The 9,699-nt window shown below is 44.3% G+C and overlaps 1 pseudogene; it reads left to right on the plus strand.

Annotated features, from left to right (window-relative positions):
* The first annotated feature begins 9,038 nt into the window (after positions 1 to 9,038).
* Positions 9,039 to 9,156, plus strand: LOC146040540 (5S ribosomal RNA; annotated as a pseudogene).
* The last annotated feature ends 543 nt before the right edge of the window (positions 9,157 to 9,699 follow it).

Raw genomic sequence — 9,699 nt, forward strand, 5'->3', positions numbered from 1 at the left:
GGTCAGGGCAGTTTCAGTGGAATGTAAAGGTCGGAACCCGGATTGGAGGGGGTCTAGAATGGAGTTAGCAGTAAGGTGGCTTAGGAGACGATTATAGGCCAGACGTTCTAGGACCTTGGAGGCAAAAGGGAGGAGGGAGATGGGCCTGTAGTTGGATGGAGAGTTGGGGTCCAGATTTGGGTTTTTGAGAATTGGGGAGACAAGAGCGTGTTTGACGGAGGAAGGGAAGATCCCAGAGGATAGGGAAAGATTAAAGAGGTGAGCCAAGTGAGAGCAGACTGACGGACTGAGACGACGGATAATATTGGAGGGGATAGGATCAAGTGGGCAGGTGGAGGTAGAAGCGGATTTAAGGATAGAGTGGACTTCAGCGGCAGTGGTGGAGGTGCAGTATTACTGTACAGTATGTTACAGGGTGGGCTCACAGTTATTTTCAGGTACACATGGCGTCCCGCCATGTGTACCGGAAAATAATTGTGAGCCCCCTGGTGTTATACTGTACACTACTTACCATCCGCGCTGTGTCCTGCCTGCTCCTCGGGGGTGGTGCTTCTCTGCTGCTGCTGCTGCTGCTCCTCCTCCTCCTGGGTGGTGGGATGGTTTCGGACACTGCAACAGAAAAATAAGACAAAATACAGTAAACATACTGTACCGTAAAGTACTGTAAATGGTTGGACCCCAGATTTTATACTGTGCATGAATTTCAATCAAAACTGGATACATTTTTGGCCACTAAGGGAATCCTACAGTATACAGTAGTTACTGTACTGTACAGTATGACTTACTGAAGTCAGTAGTTAGAAGTCTGATACTGTACAGTAGGTTGAACTTGATGGGCTAACGTCTTTTTTCAGCATTAATCACTGTACATGGCGGACCACAGGTGTTATACAGTATGGTACACATGTTGGGCCCACAAGTAGAGTACAGTACACTATTATCCGGTACACATGGCAGGATAACCCCTGTTGTTATACTGTAAAATACTTACCGTGTGTGCTGGGGACTGGCTCCTCTGTCTCCTGCCCCTTCTCCTCCTGCTCCTCCTTCTCCACCTCCTCCTCCTGCTCCTCCTTCTCCACCTCAGTGTCAATGACTAGCCGCCCTGTGTATAAAAGATATCAAGTATTGTAAAATAAGCAAATAATAACAGTAATACAGTTCAGAACTACAGTATACAGTACTTTCAGAAAATAGTGACTGTAACAATACAGTAACAATGATTACCACTGTCAGAGCTCTGGCTTCCCCCTTCTGGGCCACCGTAGTCCTGGGGTGGGGTGGAGGTGCTCAGCTCCTCCGCCTGGGTGGTGGGGAGGCTTTCGGATACTGGCACTGTAAAAAAAAGTCAAAATAAATACTGTAACGTACAGTACAGTAAATGGTTGGACCCCTGATAGTACACGGTGAAAATACTGTAACAGGCCTTTGTTCAGAACACGCGGCCATGTACTGTACTGAGGCTGGAGGAAAATACTGTACTGTAAATTCTGTACTGAATTACTTTCAGAAGAATCTTCACCATTAGAGCAGTAACATTCATTCATTGGCGATGGGGGTGGTTACAGCAACTACTGTTCATAAATTTCAATCAAAACTGGATACATTTTGGGCCACTAAGGGAATCCTACTGTACAGTATACTGTACTGCAGATACAGTATGTTTTACTCAAGTCAGTACAGTAGTTACTGTACAAGTTACTAACCATATCAGGCCGGCGTCCAATGGCCAGGGACGCCGGTGACAGCCCTGGGCTTCAGCCCTGGACGGGTGAAGCCTGGGGGGGGGGACGACTTTATTGGGGGGGTCCCCACTCCTCCAGGTACCCCGTCCAAGGCTGAACAGCCACGGTGCTCATGTTTTGGCCGTGGGACCTTATATAAAAAGTGTCCCCCGGCTGTGGCATGACACCGAGGGCTGTTGGAGCCCGGTGCTGGTTTCAAAATACGGGAGACCCCCAGATTTTTTGTCCCCCGTATTTTTGGAACCAGGACCAGTCCAAGAGTCCGGGGCTGGTTTCAGAAATACGGGAGACCCCTATGCTTTTTGTCCCCCTTATTTTTGGAACCAGCCCCGGATCAATGAGCACGGGGCTGGTTATGCTCAGGAGGGGGGACCCCTCCTGCAAAACTGCACTTTTTGCTGTTTTTCGCATCTCATTAAATATGCGAATTATTGTCCTCTCCCTCCTGAAGCACACCCTGATGGTTTGGCTAGCCTCCTGGTATGCCTCCACCACCTCTCTGTTGGACACCAGGGGCCTGTCCCGCCAAGCCACCAGGATGAGGAGCTCTCCACGCCTGAAAGGCCTCGCTCTGCGTGGTGCAGCCATCTCTGTTATCTTGATATGTTGATATTATCTTGATAATCAAAATGGCGCGCTGATCACGTGCGTCCTGTGCGGAACAAGCGTCGCATTCTGTGCGCCTGCCAGTGAGTAGTGAGTAGTTTATCACTGGCCAATCAGCTCCTACAGTAAATGTGAATTTACTGTACTGTACATGCTTGTCTTGACAAAATGACAGGTACTGTACAGCACAGTAATGTACTGTACTACAGTATACAGTAGCAGCTGATTGACCACTGATAAAAACCAGACATTGTATCACTTTAACAAGCATACTGTACATGACTGTAACAGTACTGTGTGTAAAAGTAAAATGATCCCTATACGAATCAGTAACTTACTGTGAATGTCATAACACCAAAATGTGGCGACCGTTAGAACATATACTGAGACGCATTAGCGTCCGTGCTGCTCCAGTTTACTACCAGTATAGTACCCGTGCAGACGCTCAAGCGCCCATGCAAATTTAGATGCCAAGAAAGCCTTATTGGTAACCGGAATTTTTTAGGTGTGTTAAAACTACAATACTGTACTAGCCAAAGGCCAGCACCTTTCAACAAAACCAATGAGACGTACAATACAGTACAGTATAATTTAATGTAATGATTCTGTACGCAATGCAATGTAATTTTATTTATTAGTGTGTACACAATCTATATAACAGTACAGCTTGGTGGACACAGCACAATAGTAGTAAAGTACTTTACTGTAGTACCCTGCCGTAAAAACAACTCTGACGCAAAAGCGTCTCATTACTGGAACATCTGTGCAACTGGGTTGCAAGAGCGTCCGTCAGAGACGCTCCTTCGTGTCAAACAAATGCAGCGCCTCTCCGCCCGCGTCAGCATGATCCTCTCCTCCGAAGAGACGGGATCATGCTCGTGCCGGTGGTGTGAGAGAGGCGCTGACTAGGCTTGCCAGGGACAATAAATTATTTACTGTAGTTTCTGCGCTTCATGCACGCGCTGCAGCACAAATTTTACGCATGCGCAAAGAGGTTTTCAAAAGTGACATCTGGTGGATGATCACTGGTATTGCACTCATCCGGAGACGCCACAGCGAATCGCCAAACATTTAAAATGTATTGCGATGGCGGGCGCCGTGGCCAGCCATGGCCAGCTGGCGGAACTCTCGCCATAGGTAGCCAAGATGAGACCTGCTCCATCTGTAGGTTGCCACTGCTTACCTGCTGCACCGGGTAAGTGGCGTCTTGTACCCTCTGATATACCGGGGTGCAGCGTTTAGGCGTCAGTACCGCCGACGCTGAGAAGTGATTAGAGCAGACAACTGCTTCGCTTGCTGGAGCTTCGTCAGTGTGGTATACTGTAACTGGAAAAATTAAGGTTGATGTACAGTACTGTACAGTATTTTACATTACCTTGTCTGACCATAACTCCATCCCATTTTTCTTTACTGGAAAGTGAAATGTCCATATCATATTCCGAATGAAGAATGTTTCTTATTTGTCCAGCAGTGTGCTCATCATCACCACGAGTTAATTCTTCTACAATCTTTTGGACTTTCCTATAGTATAACAAAGACAAAAACGATTGTACAGCATACCTCCAGCTGTTGTGAAACTACACATCCCATCATGCCTTGCCATAATTTTATCATTCTCTAATAGCAAACCGGTGGCACAGCATGATGGCACTTGTAGTTTAACAACGGCTGGTGGGCCATAGTTTGAACGTGCCTGGTACAGTACCGTATACAGTAGTACTGTAATTACAGTAAAGAATCTGCTAAGATACAGTACTGTACTTACAATGTACAGTGAGAAGGAGTTCTGTATCTGGGGCGTATCCTCATAAAAGCATAATTGCGCACAGTCTGTAAATGAAATACAACACCACTTTTTAGCCAAGCCTGGATCTGTTGTGTTATCTTGTTTTCTTGTTTCATCTTAGCGATTATCTGGCTCATTGCTTTGCTGATTTTTGGCAGCATGTTTATTGTCAGGAACTGTGGAGACAAAATACAGTAATGTACCGTAAATACTGACCAGTAATGTAATTTATTGTACATAAAGTACTGTATTTTTCAATACAGTACTGTATACAAAAGTGTACTACAGTGTACAGTACAGTACAAACTGTGTACAGTATTATGGATGAATACTCATGCCACCTGCAGACTTGTTAGAAGTCACAATGGCCACCAAGCATGCATGTTGTCACTTTTAAAAATGACAGTGCACAGTCCAGTAAGTGCAAAAAAATGCATTACATTTTTAAGCACCAAATTGACCGCTTTGTCACTGAACTACAGTATTGTACCCAAAGAGCAAGACATTTTCAAGAGGCAAAAGACTTTGCTGAAAATCTTTCATATACTGTACAGTAAAAGGCAATTTACATAATGGGCAGGGTTTGAATTACAAGGGTGGGAGCCATTTTATTTAGTGCATTCCTGTTCTTGGTGCCTGATTAAGAACTGATGACTGTGTATATTCGGAGCCAAGCAATCAGGTAAATTCCCACCCATGTGCACGGCAAACATTTACTGTAATTTGCAGCTGTGCACATAGGGAAAAATCTATTCACTTGCAACAGCAATGTACTGTACTGTATATGTTAGGCGCCATAAAAAAATATACAGTACATTGGGGGGGGGGGGCAGTGGCAGGGATAACAGACATTGCTGGCCTGTGAAAAATGTAAGGAATAGCTTTGTGGGACAGGGGACTATGCACACAGTAATGCCCCCTGAATTGCCGCATAACCTACAGTAAATGGACTGTGCCAGAAATGTTGTGTATATACTGTACTGTTTAGTATTATGAGCATACTGTATAAGGATTGTATGTGTTACCGCCATACAGTAATTTACATCGGCGGGCAATGTCGGCAGTAACGCATACTGTGGGTGACATTCTATGGGATTAGATTTTTTTCGTACTTTCAAAATCGCCCATTATCGCACTTTTTTAATATCACATTTTTCGCCGCGAATTCGCATATTTAATGAGGTGCGAATTCTGGAATGGAAAGTGCGATTTAGTGCAATAATGTGCGAATTTTAGGCATGAAAATGTGCAAATTTTAGCCATGAAAATGTGCGATTTTGAGGAAATGTGTGATTTTGTGTTCATAAAAAAAAAAGTGGCGTGGGGTCCCCCCTCCTGAGCATAACCAGCCCCGGGCTCATTGAGCCGGGGCTGGTTCCAAAAATACAGGGGGACAAAAAGCATAGGGGTCCCCCGTATTTCTGAAACCAGCCCCGGACTCTTGGACCGGTCCTGGTTCCAAAAATACGGGGGACACAAAATCTGGGGGTCCCCCATATTTTGAAACCAGCACCAGGCTCCAACAGCCCCCGGTGTCATGCCACAGCCGGGGGAAACTTTTTATATAAGGTCCCCTGGCCGAAACATGAGCACCGTGGCTGGTCAGCCTTGGACGGGGTACCTGGAGGAGTGGGGACCCCCCATAAAGTGGTCCCCCCCCAGGCTTCACCCGTCCAGGGCTGAAGCCCGGGGCTGTCACCGGTGTCCGTGGCCAGTGGACGCCGGCCTGATAGGGTTAAATCTTCCATACATAACATTGCTTGATACAGGAGAACTACAAGTGCCAGCAGACCTCCCCCGCATGCTGGGACTTGGAGAACCACAAGTAACCACGTTCCTGAAGTCTTTGGGATAGATCTTTGCATTTCTCCTCATACACCCTATCATCGGAACAGTTCCGTCGGAGTCGCAAAAATTCACCTTTAGGTAGGTTATCGATGGTTGGAGGGAAGTGCGAACTCGTGCTATGTAGCAGACTGTTGGTGGAAGTGGACTTGCGATATAATTCAGTAGAGAGCATGTTGTTGGTGTCCCTATAAATTCTCAGATACAGAAAGTTGATACTGTTGCTGTCGCATTCGAAAGTGAACTTTAGATTAAGGTCATTAGTGTTAAGTCGTTCGATGAATCTTGTAAGGTGGAGTTTGGAGCCTTTCCAAATAACGAGAATATCATCGATATACCTCATCCAGCTTTGGATGCATTCGGTGTCAGAGTCATTCTGGAACACCACCTCCCTCTCCCACCACCCAAGGAAGAGGTTTGCATACGTGGGAGCACATGCCGCTCCCATTGCAGTACCTCTTCCCTGGATGTAGTAGTGGTTTTCAAATATGAAGTAGTTCTTCCGTTCATATATATATTCCATCTATATTATTTGGGGCTTTTTACCACTTATCGTTCAGCACCCTCAATACTTATTTACCCAATGCTAATCAACTTGCTTTAGCTTCTGTGTTATCACGGTGCTCCCATAGTCCTCCTCAATGGAGCTATATTTATGCCCTAATAAATTATAACTTCATCTAGTATCTGCATGTATTTTGTACGTATTTTTTACATACACTTACTTGTATTTCTTGTATTTTTTACATACATATTTTTACTTTTTATTTGTCTCATGCTGTCTCAACCGTCAGTCTCATGTAATTAATCCCCCAGCAACTCCCACTATCCACAATACGTTGTGCACACCGCCAGCCTGACATCAGTAATCATCTCAGCCATACGAATTCTTTCCAAGGGCAAACATCTCTGGCCATATATTAATTGACAACTGTCACAATCATACTACAAAGGGATCACAATCACTCCTGTATTTACTAATCTCAGGTCCACACATGTCCCCCCGTTTTTCTCCATACCAACGATCTCATTGTATTGTTTTGTTCCCGTTTATTATATATTTTTATTTTTTATATTTTTTTTTATATTTATTATTATAATTATTTATATTTATATTTATTTTTATTTTTATATTTTATTTTCTATCCGTCATTAGTCAGTTCTACGTATCTAACACCTTCATAGCCAAATTACTGTGACAATTACCCGCCTCCCGGCGTTCATCAGCCAACACAGCTTGTCAATCCATCCGTCATACCGATCCTCCCCCTGGCTCTTATAGGCCAGAGTAGGACATTAATACCGGCTGTTTTATCCTCCTGACAGCGTCCTTTGAAAAAGCTTAGGCGAAACACGTGTGAGGTACGCCTCTGACACACCTCCCTCCTCCGTCTCTCATGCCGGTCACAGCCATCACTTCAAGCAGCAGCTCCCGCTATATGGCGCCGGGCGCCACTCCTCGGAGCTAAGTATTACACTTTGATTTAGCGTAGAGCTGGGGAGCCTATTGTCGGACCTGCCACTTGTATCATTTGTATTATCGTCTGTATTGTTTATACCCTTTTGTTGAAACGGCTTGTGCCACTTAGGCACCAGACGCCGCATCACAGAACCTTGCGCCGCACTTTTGATTCACCAGCAGCTGTTCTGTGTATTTCATTAAACTACACCTGCAGTCTTTTGTGCAAGTGGCCTCTGCCACTGTATTCAGGCCGCCGATTCTCTAAAGCCCAACACCGCTTTTTTCATTTTTCATTTATTAACAGTTGGGTCATTTACTACTCCACCTGATTTCTGTAAATACTGTATATACGGCTCCTGTTAACGTGCATTGTGCGCCGCATTTCTTACCTAATCTGCCAAACGTAATTACCTGACAACTCATTAACGGTTGTCACCACTTCTTAGTTTCTGCTTTATGTTATACGGCTCCTGTTAAACGTGCATTGTGCGCCGCATTTCTTATCTAGCCTGCCAAATACTCGCTAGCAGAGTACTGTACCATCTTTCTACAGGACACTTGTACTTATTCCTGAAAGGCTCCTGTCATTCGGCATGGTGTGCTGATCATATTAAAATCACTAATTAGCCTGCTGCATGTTTCCCGTAGTGAGTAACTGCATTGATTATTACTTTATCATTTATAACAACTAGGTAATTACCTGACAACACATTAACGGTTGTCACCACTTCTTAGTCTCTGCTTCATGTTACTTAAATTCACCTACCCCTCCCACACTTACAGTGGGAATTACTGAACATGTTATACTTCTGAGACCAGGCAGTACAAATACTATCGTCAGTCAAGAACTGCTATTTGTTAATCACAGTTTCAGAGGCTGATTTACAGAGTATCGTTCTTGATCATATCTACTAGCCGACTTACGGTATTGATCAACCAATACCACACAAAGTTACATCTGGAACTGCTGTATTGTATTATATGTATTATATGACTTATATACCATATATTCTGTCCACATCTTCACAGCCTCCAATGCTCAGTACGTCTGGTCATTAATTTCTAAGTTAATGGCAGCCACAAATCCCCAAATCTGTCTGTAAAGTATAAAGACTGGACAATTCAGCAAAAACCTCCTCAAGGTGTCACAATAGCCCCAGTCGGAATGATCAAATACTGACACCTATGGTGACTAACGTGTACCACCAATGAGGATACAAAACACCACTTTCGGGTTACAAACTCCTGCCACTTAAGTTTATCTATATCACACCTCTGGCGACATCATTGTGTGTTGCTCTACCCGAGTCATCCTCTCGTATTTCCGGGGAAGGGTCAGCGCTCCTTTACTCTCTCATCCATCATTTGATACCATCAGTAGATGGTGGACAGCAGAAGTGAGGGTCCGCATTATTGACACCAACCCCTCTTTGATGCTAAACCTTCATCTCAGTGCTCTCTCATCAGTCACATTAAATCTGTCCCCCCTGCAATGCAGGTAAGCAACAGGGTGGGCCACTGATATACGCCACTGAAAGCAGAAGCACCCTACTTTCACTTGGGCTACAATGCTGGTGCCCCTTTATCCTGCTAATATTACTACCATTCCTCACTGGATCGCCTGAACCCATCCCGATCTCAGTAGCTAAGCAGTGACGGGCCCGGTTAGTACCTGTGGGAAGACTCACTGGGAATACCTGGTGTTGTAATTATCAGGCAAACAGGGGATCACCTTCTGGACCCAGCCCAAGCTTTCTATATTCTTTATCCTTTACACTCTCTAAACCTTCAACTCTTTTGCACTCCCCCACATTTCATGCTGTGACCCACCAATACTTGAATACAACGGAGGTTCCATCTTTAGATTTGAATTATTATTGTTCATAAAGTGTGTTAAGCATCCTTAAATTCATACCTGTACCAACCAATCCACACATCGGTGTTAATTAATTATTTAAATTATATCCGTTTATAAGCGTTGACTTTACAGGTATATTGTATATCTATTCTAACATTGCGCTGACTTTGTGAATTGCACCAAGGACCCTTGTTTGGCAATTAGCCTTTAGATTTATATATCCATATCGTATATTTTTAGTGTCTCCCCCCTTTTTAGTATCAATCCCAATAAAAGTTAAGCTTTATTACACTCATTATTAAATACTTCAATCACTCGTTATCATTATTATTTTTTCAAGTGTGCCCCAAAAACCTCACGTATGTTCCCTTGTGGTCATCTTCGTGACCCCCCTTTT

This window comes from Crinia signifera, chromosome 1, assembly GCF_055691185.1.
Source record: "Crinia signifera chromosome 1, ASM5569118v1, whole genome shotgun sequence".
NCBI classification, from domain to species: domain Eukaryota; kingdom Metazoa; phylum Chordata; class Amphibia; order Anura; family Myobatrachidae; genus Crinia; species Crinia signifera.